Source organism: Mytilus californianus, unplaced genomic scaffold (genome assembly GCF_021869535.1).
Source record: "Mytilus californianus isolate M0D057914Y unplaced genomic scaffold, xbMytCali1.0.p SCAF_31, whole genome shotgun sequence".
NCBI lineage: Eukaryota > Metazoa > Mollusca > Bivalvia > Mytilida > Mytilidae > Mytilus > Mytilus californianus.
The window spans coordinates 946,745-961,791 of NW_026262681.1; the positions used below are offsets into that span (position 1 = coordinate 946,745).

The 15,047-nt window shown below is 32.4% G+C and overlaps 1 long non-coding RNA gene across 1 annotated transcript; it reads right to left on the reverse strand.

The window, feature by feature from the left end:
- Positions 1-3,424: 3,424 nt before the first annotated feature.
- Positions 3,425-9,383, reverse strand: LOC127736459 (uncharacterized). Its single transcript, XR_007998972.1, has 2 exons — positions 9,340-9,383; positions 3,425-4,505 (listed from the first exon to the last, which is right to left on the reverse strand). It is a non-coding gene; the product is annotated as an uncharacterized LOC127736459 (long non-coding RNA).
- Between the last annotated feature and the right edge of the window lie 5,664 nt (positions 9,384-15,047).

Below are 15,047 nucleotides of genomic sequence, written 5' to 3' on the forward strand. Positions count from 1 at the left end.
TAATTTCTAACTCCATAGATAGAAATGGTTATATATTATTATGATGTAAACCATGAGGCAATATTTAAAGTTAACAAACAGGATTAAATATGCGAGATGTAAAGGGATAATTTCGTGCAACGTGTTGGCGATTGTTATTCATATGTTCACGTTATTGAAGCTCATTATTCAGTGTTTTCTACAAATTGCAAATTGGGGGGAAAGTAACGCGTAAGCTATATATTTTTTTTATATTCGTTTATCGTATTTCCCGTTTGTCTGTGCACATATCCCCCTTTTTACTACCCCCTTTAATTGATTGATTGTTGGTTGCTTAACGTCCAGTGGCAACTATTTTATGCGTGTTCAGGATGATACCCTCTTTAAATATGGGATAAGCTTGTCAATGAATATAAACACGACGGGCGTCAGATAACCAAAATCGCCAACATTGTGACTGACCCTTTTAGTTAAGATAAATCGTTTTCTTCAAATCTGAAATAAAATTTAACATTAGTTCAGAAATAAATGTGTGTAAAAGACTCCAATGGACCGTAGCTGATTAATTGTATGTTATTGTAATACCTTTACATGATTTAGGCAGCCAATCTTTCAAACACTGCCCGGGACTAGCATGACAGTTTCGAACAAGCAAGTTTTTTTTGTCACATTTTTTTATCGTTTATTCCCCGATATCAATAAACGGCAGTACACATTGTATGAATTTGCTCATTGCTTTAAACAATCAACGATGGACATACCAAAATCTTGGCAAAATATTATAAGCTTAATCTTCTTCCTTTCCCCTTATAATCACAACACATCAAATGACAAGACGGTCATTCGTCATTTCGAGAAAAATTATCGTGAAAGGATAAGCAACTATATATGGTCAAATTAATGCGATTAGATCGGTAAGGTCAAATATTGGATCGTGAAAGAAATCTTTATCGATAGGACACATGCAATGTGGGTAGGACAAATAATGGGGAAAAATCAAACTGTCTGTCAAAATGATCAGTATCTAAAAATATCAAAGTTTAGAGCTAATTTCTTAATGCTTGTAGAGTAAGACTTTAGTTGGTTTGCTTGCTTTGTTTTCTCAAGCATTGTAATTAAAATTGACATCTGCAAACAATATAGATAGGAGTTAAACCTGTTTACATGTAAAATTGAATGTTCCTAACCTCCAGGATAACTTCCAATCAAATTTAAGTATAATGTATACAGGTTTAACTCCGCCTATCTATATTGTTTGCAGATGTCAATCTTAATTACAATGCTTGAGCAAACGTTTATTTAAACAAATCAAGCAAGCCAACCAAAGTGTTACTCTACAAGCATTAGGAAATTAGCTTTAAAACTGCACCGGTTTTACATAGCCAAAGGAAGATTGCTCATCAGCATATTAATGACACAAAATTGATACTAGTAACAAACATGAATGAATGACTTAAATACTATTCTCCGAACAAGGTCGTTCTATGTTACTGTTTCAAATGGTTGTTAAAATAATTTTGTAGTAGCTTAATCACAAAGATTGAAAAATTAAATATTTATAGAAAAAAAAATGATATTTCTGATCGTGAAAGATCGGGTACCGCTTTTTGATGACCATGAAAAGAATCCTGAAAGATCCGGTACGCTTATTTTTTTTGCCAAATCCAATCATTATGTAATTATATGATAATTGATCATTGTAATTGGTATAGAAAAAGACGATCATTGCATTATTTATTCCGGTTCACTTTTGTTGGGGAATAGGGCTATGATGGTTTAATGTCATTAGATCTGGTTCTTTAATAAGGCTACGCCAACTAGTAGCTGATGCCCTAAACAGTCTATCTTTACATCCATCAAAATGTTTATGTCGTTTGATAAGGAATGATTGCTGCATCTTATTTCACTCAATTGTATGCTCAGCGTGTATATCTTAAAAAGGAAGGTCCGAGTCGATTTTTGTAAAAATTGGAAAAAAATACATTGTAGTTTTAAAAATCACTTAAATCTTTTAAATTCATAAATTTTGAGAAATATGTTTTTTTTGTTAGGATTTCGATGAAAAATGATATGTAGGTATAATATGTTATTCGTAGAATAATTCCAAGGATGTCAAATTTTCGGCATCTGAAAATTTGGAAAAAGTGCGTCAAAACATTTAAGTTTTTCTCTAAATAAGAATATGAAAAACATCGTTATAGTCCCTTTCGTGCCTTCGAACTCTTTTTTGAACCTGAACAAATCAGAAACCTTTTGAACATGCAAATATAAAAGGTATTGAACCCCATCAAATTTGAAAGCTATTGAACCTAAACAAATCAGAAATGTATTGAACCCAAACGAATCAAAAAGCTACTAACAAATCTGATAGCTATTGAAACTTAACATATCAGAAAGTTATTGAACCTAAACGAATCAGAAAGCTATTGAACCTAAACGAATCAGAAAGCTATTGAAACTAAACAAATAAGAAATTATTTGGAACTAAACAAAATTGAAAGGTATTGAATGTAAACAAATCAGAAAGATATTGAACCTAACCAAAATCAGAAACCTATTAAACCTAAACAAATCAGAAAGATATTGAACCTATAAACAAATCAGAAAGTTATTCTACATAAACAAATCAGAAAGATATTGTACCTAAACAAATCAGAACGTTATTGTACCTAGACAAATCAGAAAGATATTGTACCTAAACAAATCAGAAAGTTATTGTACCTAAACAAATCAGAAAGTAATTGTACCTAAACAAATCAGAAAGTTTCTGAACCTAAACAAATCAGAAAGTTATTGAACCTAAACAAATCAGAACGTTATTGTACCTAAACAAATCAGAAAGTTATTGAACCTAAACTAATCAGAAAGTTATTGTACCTAAACAAATGAGAAAGTTATTGTACCTAAACAAATCAGGAAGTTATTGAACCTAAACAAATCAGAAAGTTATTGAACCTTAACAAATCAGAAAGTATTTGTACCTAAACAAATCAGAAAGTAGTTGTACCTAAACAAATCAGAAAGGTATTGTACCTAAACAAATCAGAAAGTTATTGTACCTAAATAAATCTGAAAACTATCAAACGTAGACTAATCAGAAAGATATTGAATCTAAACAAAACATTCCACCTACTAAATTTATGGCATGTTGATATGTATGCAACTTTTTTTATTTAAAAGACATCTATACGGTCTGGGATTTTCTCATTGTTGAAGGCCGTACGGTTGCCTATAGTTGCTTACATCCACTTTATTTGAACTTTGGTGGGTGGTTGTCTCATTGGCAATCATACCTCATCTCCTTATTTTTATATAATATCTTGTTAGGAAGATCGAAGGGAAAAGAAACTCTGTCCATTTTCAGTGTTATGAAGAAACATATATACGTTTACAAAAAAAGCAAGAATCATTTTTTAAGTCGACGGGAATATAGTCAAAACAAATGTAACTGTTGTGTTTTATTCAAATATACTGACAAATAAATTTACTTGAGAATCTACGTGGACGTGCGAGCAACCGTCACTGCTATATCCCCTAGTTTTGCGTTGCAGTGGGGAGCAACAAATGAACCATGATTGTTCAATTTTAAGTCAAATAGTTTTTATAAATGAAGACCGATTTAAGACTGTTATTAATAACTAATAGTTCATTCGTAGTGTGATTGTAGGCAAGTCCTTGCGGGCTATATATTCCATCTTTGACCGTCAAAATAACTTCTCCATGGCCATCACTTGATATCATGTGGATCGTATTAGAATCATTACCCGCCACGTAGACATTGTCTTTGCTGTCTATGGCAATACCATATGGATATTTTAGTTCAGGGCTGCTGTAAAACATTTCTTTACTTCCGTCGCCATGTACTCTGTATATCATTTCGTCATATAAACTTGTATAATACAATGTATCCGAACAAAGAGAATGACAAAAGTCCCACATAGGAATTGTTATTTTCTTTGTCGTCAAAGTTTTTCCATTCACATCAACCTTGTGTAGGGTATTTTTATCTTTCTGAATCCATATATCATCATTCACACAATGCATAAATCTTACAAAGTCAGATCTAATAGGTTCTACTAACTGTAAAGTTGATGTGTCAATAACTTCAATGCCGAAAAATCCACTAACAAAGGCTTGATTTATACCAATTGCTACTGAGACGTCAGATGGTTTATCGTCGAACGTAAACCTTTTCAAAATACTCCCATTTGCTTTACATACGTATACAGACTTATTTTTTTCGTCAGATATAAGCAGTTTGTTTTTGGGAAGAAAGCACGCTCTTTCAAAGCGGATGTCAGTACCCAGCTCAGAGGCATTAAAGGAATTCAATAGTTTAATTCTAGACCTAATCCTCATTCTTTTGCTTAACAAGGACGGATTTTGCTCGTCATTTCTGTCTTCAAGGGAGGTTTTTTCACTTGCTCTTTTCATTGCGTTTCTTGTATCCAGATCCAAACTTCTTGTTGATATTTATCCCTATTATTTTTTTAAGATAAACATATGTATGTCACCGTGTTGCTGACCTGTAAAATCATATGGAGAACATGAATATAAAACTCTTATTGTTCAAAATAAGCCGTTAACACATATCAAAATAAATTTAAGAATTATTAAAAGCTTCTTTTTGTTAACGTCTCCTCGGAGACGTTATAATGCTGCGTTCACATGTAATTCGAAAGAGCGTGTGAACGCGATTAGCGAATTCGAATCGCATTCAATTCGAATTCAATTCGAATTAATGCTGCGTTCACACGTAATTCGAATTCGATTCGCATTAACTGATTCGAATTAGTTTAATTCGCATTCGAAACGTTTAACGTCCAAACGTAAATTCTAATGCGAATTGCAATGCGCGTCAAATTCGCTTTACTGTCCTAACGACGTTAACTTTTAATTCGTATTAACAAAAACGCATTTCTAGTGCGAATTGGATAATGCGATTTAGCCAATTCGAATCAATTCGAATTAAAAAAGAAGAGTGTGTGAACGCGATTAGCGAATTCGATTCGAATTCAATTCGAATTAAATGTACGTGTGAACGAGGCATTAATGTACGTGTGAACGAGGCATAAGAATTAAACGATGGACAGTCAGTGCGTGAATGCCTCTTACTACCTGATTGGAAGATATTACGAGACGTGAATAATCAAAGTTTGTTGATTGGTTAGGACAATCCAAACATAGTAAATGTCTTTCAATCCGTAGAGTATCGGATTTGTCCTCTCTATTTTAGCAATTAGATTTGCCTGGTCATTTATCATGCATATTCATGAGATAGATACACAGGTAACTTTTATCTATAAATAGCCGAATCTTCTAGAGTTTTGTAAACACACACAACGTTAAACGATATACTACTTCATAACGTGTGACCTCACGTGAGTGGTAAAATTTGTTGATTGATATGCAAGACTATTCTGAATGAATTAATCTACAAAGCGAGAACACTTTCCATTTTCATCAGCTAAGAGACGGCTAGCCTTTTTTTGAAAAGCTATTACTTGTAATTTTATTGGGGTGCAAAAGCGTTGACCGAGGCACATGTTTTAAGAAGCACGATCCAACTCTATAAAACTACAAAAATAATTCAAATCTTAAAATTTAATTACATTTTTAAATTTTTGCCGTGAAATTTTTTTGTTTTTATATGCATTGCTTTAACGTTTTCACGGAGAGCACGTACAATCATAGATGCTGCATTTTATCAGAAATTAAAACATTAATTTTGGAATGCCTTGGACAATCAAAACTACAGAACCTTATATGTAATTGATTTAATTATAATAATTCATTCCACTGACCGGGTGTGGTTACAAATGCTTTGTAATTTGCTAATAGTCATTGAGTGATCTTTCAGAATGAAACTAGAAGAACTGCGAGCCTAATTACTCACAATAAAGCAATGAACATGTCTTTGATTTACTGAAATCACAAAATAATTCAAAATAAAAAAACAAAATACGAGGTTAGCAATGTAAGTATATGGTTAAAAATCTGAGAAAGTTATAATAAATTTGAATTAGATTTAGGAGGATTTACGGATATTAATTGGGCAAAGGATACAGCGAAGGCAAACCAATGATTCGTTGGGGTAACCCTCAAAATAATTTAGATCCGATAGAAAAATAGGAGCCGCAGAATGGCATTGAATGGAAAGATTCTAATACAAAATATTAAATTCTGATTTAAGGTCAACTTAGAAGAGAAGCGGATACAAATGTGTACTGTAGTGTGTGGACATAACAAAGTTATCATGTAATAACAAAGTTATCCTGTAATGACAAAGTTATCCTGTAATGACAAAGTTATCCTGTAATGACAAAGTTATCCTGTAATGACAAAGTTATCCTGACATGACAAAGTTATCCTGTAATGGCAAAGTTATCCTGTAATGACAAAGTTATACATAACAAAGTTATCCTGTAATGACAAAGTTATCCTGTAACGACAAAGTTATCCAGTAATGACAAAGTTATCCTGTAATGACAAAGTTATCCTGACATGACAAAGTTATCCTGTAATGGCAAAGTTATCCTGTAATGACAAAGTTATACATAACAAAGTTATCCTGTAATGACAAAGTTATCCTGTAACGACAAAGTTATCCAGTAATGACAAAGTTATCCTGTAATGACAAAGTTATCCTGACATGACAAAGTTATCCTGTAATGGCAAAGTTATCCTGTAATGACAAAGTTATCATGTTATGACAAAGCTAACCTGTAATGACAAAGTTATCCTGTTAATATAAAGTTATCCTGACATGACAAATTTATCCTGTAATGACAGAGTTATCCTGTAGCGACAAAGTTATCATGTAATGCCAAAGTTATCCTGTAATGACAACGAAAGTTATCCTGTAATGACAAAGCATGCCAAGAAATTGCCTCCGTTGAAATTTTTCAAACGTCCCATAAAGCAAATTACACGGATGATTAATATTGACCATTTGGTATATGGCTGTGTTCTAAGCGACACGTTTATGCAGGTCACAAATTAATTTGTTGAATGAAATCAAATCTTTAACTACTAATGGGTGCCGTAGGAGGATTTCTTGGTATGTAACAGATAGAAAAACTCAGGGTTAGAATTCATAGAACAGACAAGGGGCAGTGGCAAATATTTCATATATAGTTTGAACACAAAGAGGATTACCCAGACACCCTTTGCAAAAAAAAACGAACTGTTTCTTCTTTGTGCCTTCGGACCTTTATGTTTTGAATTATAGTTTCACTTTCCATATTCGGTATTTATTCTAATGTAAGCTCCACGTGGTAAAAAACACGTGGTGAAGGAATATATTATCTTGGAGTTAGGCTATTTCCTTCTTTTAGGCGGGGACTCCAAGCAGACAACATGCATGTGTATAACGGAACTGTAGATTTTCTTATTAAATAAAGAGAGTTGCCGGTCCGGTACATGAATAGATCGGTTAGAAAGCAAGGTTTTGATTTTTTATTAGATTGATAAGCTTAAATCGAGGGTTCAAAATGCAGAACGCCGAAAAGGGGGGGGGGGTTCACAGGGAATAATTTTATTTATGAGCTCTACATTTGAAAGGTTTTTTTTTTTAATTCAATTAAAAGAGAGAAAAAAATGTTAAACAAATTGTGAATGGTCTTTCTTCTTTTCTCCCATGCCAAGAAATTGCCTCCGTTGAAATTTTGCAAACATCCCATAGAGAAAATTACACGGATGATTAATATTGACCATTTGGTATATGGCTGTGTTCTAAGCGACACGTATATGCAGGTCATAAATTAATTTGTTGAATGAAATCAAATCTTTAACTACTAATGGGTGCCGTAGGAAGTCGACCGGAATTTTTAGCGAGAATTTCTTGGCATGGTTAAAAAAATGAAAACAACACGTTTAATAATTTATTGCGTCCGAAGACCTGATGACCTGTAATGACAAAGTTATCCTGTAATGACAAAGTTATCCTGAAATGACAAAGTTATCCTGTAAGAAAGATTCTGTTAAAATTTCAAAAACAATCTGTTAAGCAGTTTGGGAGCAGAGGCGGATACAAAAGTGGGACGAATGGACGAACAGGCGGACAACCCCATATTATACCGCACTTTTCACAAGGCGGAAGGGATACCCGAAGAATTGACTGGGGAATAAAAATAAAGGTATCCCTTGATCTTCTTCCAACCGGTAGTAAAACGCTTGCCAAAGTGATGGCATCCGTGTGGCTGTGCGTAATGTAGAAATTTGCAGCCACGTCCGGTCAGATTGGGGAAGTTAAATCCGATGTTTCGTGTTGAGAGAGTGTGCTACGCTCTCTGCACATTAAAAAACCTTACAACATCTCTTTCAGGGGTCCGTAGGTTGCCTATTGCAAGGATAATTGTCTGTCATTTTCCAGTAGCATTCCAAATTTACTGCCAATCATCTCAGTCGACTTCCTATTGCAGGACCTAACTATTGTGTTTATTGTTAATGTGTTCTCGTCCTGAACATGCATGACATGTTTGCCACTGGACGTAAAGCAAACAACAATCAATCAATCAAAACATAAAGTGGGGAGTATAATGATATATTATTTTTGCATTTGAAGTTACTTTACGGCAATTTAGAGGGTGCTCTCCAAATATTTTGTGTATGTAATATTTATTTGGCTTCAGAACATTTTGAAGCCCGATACCCTTTTTAACATAAATCCCTGGATATGTCGTTGCAGATGTGGATTGATTGAGTGTCGCTTGTTTAAGTTTGATACATACCAGGCCGAGACAAGGAGTATATTTAAAATTTTGCTCATTCAACGTTTCCAACTCAGCAATAGAAAATTTGATTGGAAATTCTAAATAACATCCTGCAATTTATATGTGTTACTTTCTATGTTTTGAAACTTGTACAATGTTATAATTCTTATATGATTTGCATAAATACTTGAAACGGATTGGTCAGTTAGAATTTTTTCCCTTGGTTTACACTTCGATAAACTACTTTCATAGCCTTCACTGTTGTCTATTCATACGCGATACACATGCATTCAGGGATCCGATCTCCGTTACTTGTACGCCTCAAATTCGGATAATATCTCAATAAAATGAAGTTTTTGAGGTAGTTGCTATTTCATTTTAGATTCTGTTGCATTTATCGAACATTTACGACTTTTAGAAAGCGCTTACTCACAAACGAAACATAGCCTCGGTTTACACATCAATGAGCACTAGAAATTGTGTTTAATCCTATAATGAAATTGTGTATCTATCTTTCTTTTGTTGCCGTAGTATACAAATCTGTTCATGGAAAACGATGTAATAGACAAGCCTGATGCAGTTGTGTAACCTGCAGATCAAAAATATATAAACAGAGGTTGAAATGTATATTTACTTTCAAACATACCTGTCGTGCTTCAAATTAAAACTTGCTTACGTCTACAACTTCGTTCTAAATATAACTATTATTTATTTAAAAACCAATATCCATAATGAATCGATATTCACATTAAAGTAACGGGTGCGATACAGGGTATATACCCGTTGACGTGATAATGATCATTCAATCTCCCGATGTTTCCGTTTTTCTAATGCAGAGACGTGGAATATAATCAGAAAAAAAAATTGAAAATGTGACTTACAAAACAAACAAAAAATGAGGTAACATTTGGGTAAATATAATTTCATGATTTAAAGAGTTTTCTTTGAAATAAGCACAGAACATATACGTGTTTTGTCACTTATTTCTAAATGCACAATGAAACTGCCAAATCTGGAAAATGTCAGTAGAGAACCATATAAAACTGTCCATTTTTGGTCGGCAAAATTAATCAATTTGGGGGCATGCAATACATTAGTTTAATTAAGTTTTGAAATTTGAAAAAAAAAAAAATGCAGACAGGTTTTTGTGCACGTTAAACTGACAACATCAATGTATGTTACGGCAATGCATTTGAAATGTATGGATAGGGGGATACTTTTGAGAATGATGGATCGGGAGAGTAGTCTTAAAAATGTATTAATCGGGATAAAAGTCTTGAAAATGTATGGATTGGGGGATGCTGGAAAATGTATGGATCGGGGGGTAGTCTGGGAAATGTATAGATCGGAGGATAATGTAGAAAATGTATGCATCGGAGGAAAAGTCTGAAAATGTATGGATCGGCAGGATAGTCGGGGAAAATGTCTGCATCAGGGGAATAGCCTGGAAAATATATATGGATCGGGAGACAAGTCTGGAAAGAGTTCATTATATTGCATTACAACAGGGCATTTGCTGACGCATCCAAACAATTGTTTACATGGTTTTGTTATGCTTAAAGCTACTATAGCTAAGTCTTATCCACATTGGGCATTGGATTTAACGTCACCATATTGACCAAACCTAGCTGCGAGTATATGCAAAACTAATTGTGTCAACTGGATTAAACTGTTAAGTTACATATAGTTTGCGATTTTGTTCTAAATAGTCTAAATATACATATCAATTCATTCCCCAGTTTATTTCCACCACAAGTTTTATGTCATGTGATCATCTTCAGTAGCGGATCCAGGATTTTTGAAAGGGGGCGTACATTGCATAAAATTTTGACTTGGATGGAGAGTTGTCTCATTGGCACTCATACCACATCTTCTTATTTCTATGTACATGTACTGCCGAGCGACGATATTTTGCCAGAAAAATATAAATTTTCCAATCAAAATGGGGCGACCAATGCCCTCTACGCCCCCTCTCGAATCCGCCACTGACCTTCACCTTCATATACCTTTTAACACTAAATAGTTTTGCTTGATGTAATTTGTCGTTTTTAGACTAGTGAATAGTTTTTTTTATAACATTATCAGTATTATTATTATCATTATTTCAACTTGAGATTTTTCATACCCAAAATATTGCGATATGTCAATGTCTAATACATTTATTATTTTTGTATTCCCTTTGCATAATTTACATTATACACGATTAGATTTATTCACAATATTTCCAATGTATGATATTAATATCATATCACAAGTATGATTATGATACATGTAATATTGCAAAATCGATATAAATTGCTCTGTTCACTTATACATTTATTCGATGCTAACCGATATGTAATTATAAAAAAAAATGTATTAGATATCTATGTGTTAAAAGTAATTAGGTAGACTATCACATTTAATTTATACAATTTAGGTAGTATGGGTCTTAGAACGTGCACTAAAAAGGTACAACGAAACAACATTAAAGTATATAACGTCAACATTGTATGTGTAATCCCTCGGAACAAGCTAAATTTAAAGCAATTTATGTGTAAATATCGCAGTGTACTTTAGGCCGAAATCGAAGGCATCAATTGACTTCTACCTGAAGAAATTCAATGCCATAGAGATATTAAAAATTTTCCGGAATCGCGTGTCAGACCCGAACAGAACATTCTTGGTCTAATGAATGTTTTTTTTTAGTTTTAACTATTTTATTTTATAGTTTCCTTTCATAGTCCCCAATTCGTGACCTTCAGACCCGCAGAACGGAGTCACTTTGTACCATATTGATAAAATTGATAAAATGAAACCGAAATAAAAATATATTCGAAAGTGAAAAAATACAAACAAACAAAAACACAGAAACAAAACCTGTCATAAATTTATGATACTGCAAAGCCCTCCATAGAAGGTTAACTTGATTACCATTTCACCCACTCCTTATTTAAATGATCAAATTTAGGCAATGCATTTTGAATTGATGATGAAATCGGATACATGGCACCCAGCTGAAAAAAATGACCAATATTGGTTTAATAATTGGGTCGTTTTCAAAGTCCGTCCATATATAAGATAGAAATTGAGAAAATATTTTTATCAATTAATTCAATTTTAAATATTCTAATGAACTCTTAATAATTTATATGAACAAAATCTAAAATATGCAGTCTTAATGAAACTGGGAAGATCATTGTAAATGCAAAATGAGATAACAGAAATGACGGAATTTGTCAGCTACATAACGATAGCAATTGTGCTGATATTTCAATGTTTGCTACTAATAAATGATGACCTTTTCCTCAAATATTATAAGATAAATTCACTGTTTTCTAATTACTTCGGTTATTACAGTGTTCAACATACGATTTTGACTATTGCTTTTTGTCACCTACATAACGATATTGTCAACTACATAACAAAAATGTCCACTACATAACAAAATTAGGTCAATTGTTATGTAGTTGTTATGTAGTTGACCGTTATGTAGTGGACGTATTCACACTTTGGGGCATTTTTTAATACCACTGATATTTCAACATCACACAAACACTGTGCTTTTTTTCTATAAACACATAACATTTATCATAATGATATAGATATGGACGTGATGTTCCATTGTTATCTTGAAAAAAAAATCCCGTTACCAAGTGGACAAGTTAAAAGATATGGGGCTACTTCTACTTACTAAAATGCCAATAATTGTTGATACCATTTACAGAGTTATCTTTTTATGCTTCCATTATTATAATGATCTGTAGAGTAAGTGCTGAGGCACTTTCTAGATAAAAAAAAAGGTGTCAGAAGTTATATTATAGCAAGCAAAAACGTTTTCGTTATGTAGTTGACAAAATATTAAGGAAACTATAAAACATTAAGATAACTCTGAAAACATAGCCAACAACTATTTAAATCCTTTATAATATCAATCTACATTGTATTTTCTATCTTAAAACAGAAAATTGTAAGATTTGTGTAGTTATAAAAATGTCTATTTTGATTCGATATTTGGTATTTTTGTAGTTGGGACATGCAGTTTGGGCTCATTTTAGAGCTTTGAGTACCCTTTCCAAGAAAACCCACGGACCTTTTCCTTATGTTTCTTCCGCAAGTATAGTAGAACTTACGTTGCACTATGCAGGACACCAACATTCAAATGATAATAAAGCCGTATTTTCCTCACAGGTCAGCCGGACAAGAATATAGACGGATTTGGAAAATGACCCATTTGCAGGCTGTTGCTTTCGCATCAAAACCATTGATTTAAGGTAAAAAAGCGTGAAATTTTTTATTTGTAGTTTTACTGATTTCGAAAATCACTGTTTTTACGCCCAAAATTTCAAAAACCGATATTCGAACGTAAAAATTGAAACATATAAATTAAATTTTGAATGCCTTTGTAAGTATTTGAATACTGAATTCTTATTTTCGAAATTGGGTTCCGATTTTGTCATCATTTTCCGCAAACTAACTTTGACCTTTGTGTTCAATAACAGTATTTTCCCACTTTTCAACTTAGTCAGATTGTCTTATGCATATGATTGAGAAAACCAACATTAATTTTGTTATATCTAAACAAATCAGAAAGATATTGTACCTAAACAAATCAGAAAGTTATTCTACCTAAACAAATCAGAAAGATATTGTACCTAAACAAATAAGAATGATATTGAACCTAAACAAATCAGAAAGTTATTGTACCTAAACAAATCAGAAAGATATTGAACCTAAACAAATCAGAAAGTTATTGTACCTAAACAAATCAGAAAGATATTGAACCTAAACAAATCAGAACGTTATTGTACCTAAACAAATCAGAATGATATTGAACCTAAACAAATCAGAAAGTTATTGTACCTAAACAAATAAGAATGATATTGAACCTAAACAAATCAGAAAGTTATTGTACCTAAACAAATCAGAAAGATATTGAACCTAAACAAATCAGAAAGTTGTTGTACCAAAACAAATCAGAAACTTATTGTATCTAAACAAATCAGAAAGTTATTGTACCTTAACAAATCAGAAAGTTATTGTACCTAAACAAATCAGAAAGATATTGAACCTAAACAAATCAAAAAGTTGTTGTACCTAAACAAATCAGAAAGATATTGCACCTAAACAAATCAGAAAGATATTGAAACTAAACAAATCAGAAAGATATTGAACCTAAACAAATCAGAAAGATATTGAACCTAAGCAAATCAGAAACTTATTGTACCTAAACAAATCAGAAAGTTATTGCACCTAAACAAATCAGAAAGATATTGAACCTAAACAAATCAGAAAGATATTGTACCTAAACAAATCAGAAAGATATTGAACCTAAACAAATCAGAAACTTATTGTACCTAAACAAATCAGAAAGTTATTGTACCTGAACAAATCAGAATGTTATTGTACCTAAAGTAATCAAATCAGAAAGATATTGAACCTAAACAAATCAGAAATTTATTAAACCTAAACGAATCAAAAAGCTATTAACAAAGCTGATAGCTATTGCAACTTAACATATCAGAAAGTTATTGAACCTAAACGAATCAGAAAGCTATTGAAACTAAACAAATAAGAAAGTTTTTGGAACTAAACAAAATTGAAAGGTATTGAATGTTAACAAAACAAAAAGTTATTGGACCTAGACAACTCTGAAAGCTGTTAAACCTAACCAAATCAGAAACCTATTGAACCTAAACAAATCAGAAAGTTATTGAACCTAAACATATCAGAAAGATATTGAACCTAAACAAATCAGAAAGATATTGAATCTAAACAAATCAGAACGTTATTGTACCTAAACAAATCAGAAAGATATTGAACCTAAACAAATCAGAAACTTATTCTACCTAAACAAATCAGAAAGATATTGAACCATAACAAATCAGAAACTTATTGTACCTCAACAAATCAGAAAGATATTGAACCTAAACAAATCAGAAAGTTATTGTACCTCACCAAATCTGAAAACTATCAAACCTTACCAAATTAGAAACCTATTGAACCTAAACAAATCAGAAAGTTATTGTACCTCACCAAATCTGAAAACTATCAAACCTTACCAAATTAGAAACCTATTGAACCTAAACAAATCAGAAAGTTATTGAACCTAAACAAATCAGAAAGATATTGAACCTAAACAAATCAGAAAGTTATTGTACCTACACAAATCAGAAAGGTATTGAACCTTAACAAATCAGAAACTTATTGTACCTAAACAAATCAGAAAATAATTGTACCTCACCAAATCTGAAAACTATCAAACGTTAAGAAATCAGAAAGATATTGAACCTAAACAAAACATTCCACCTATTAAATTCAAGACATTTATACGGTATGGATTTTTCTCATTGTTGAAGGCCGTACGGTTGACTA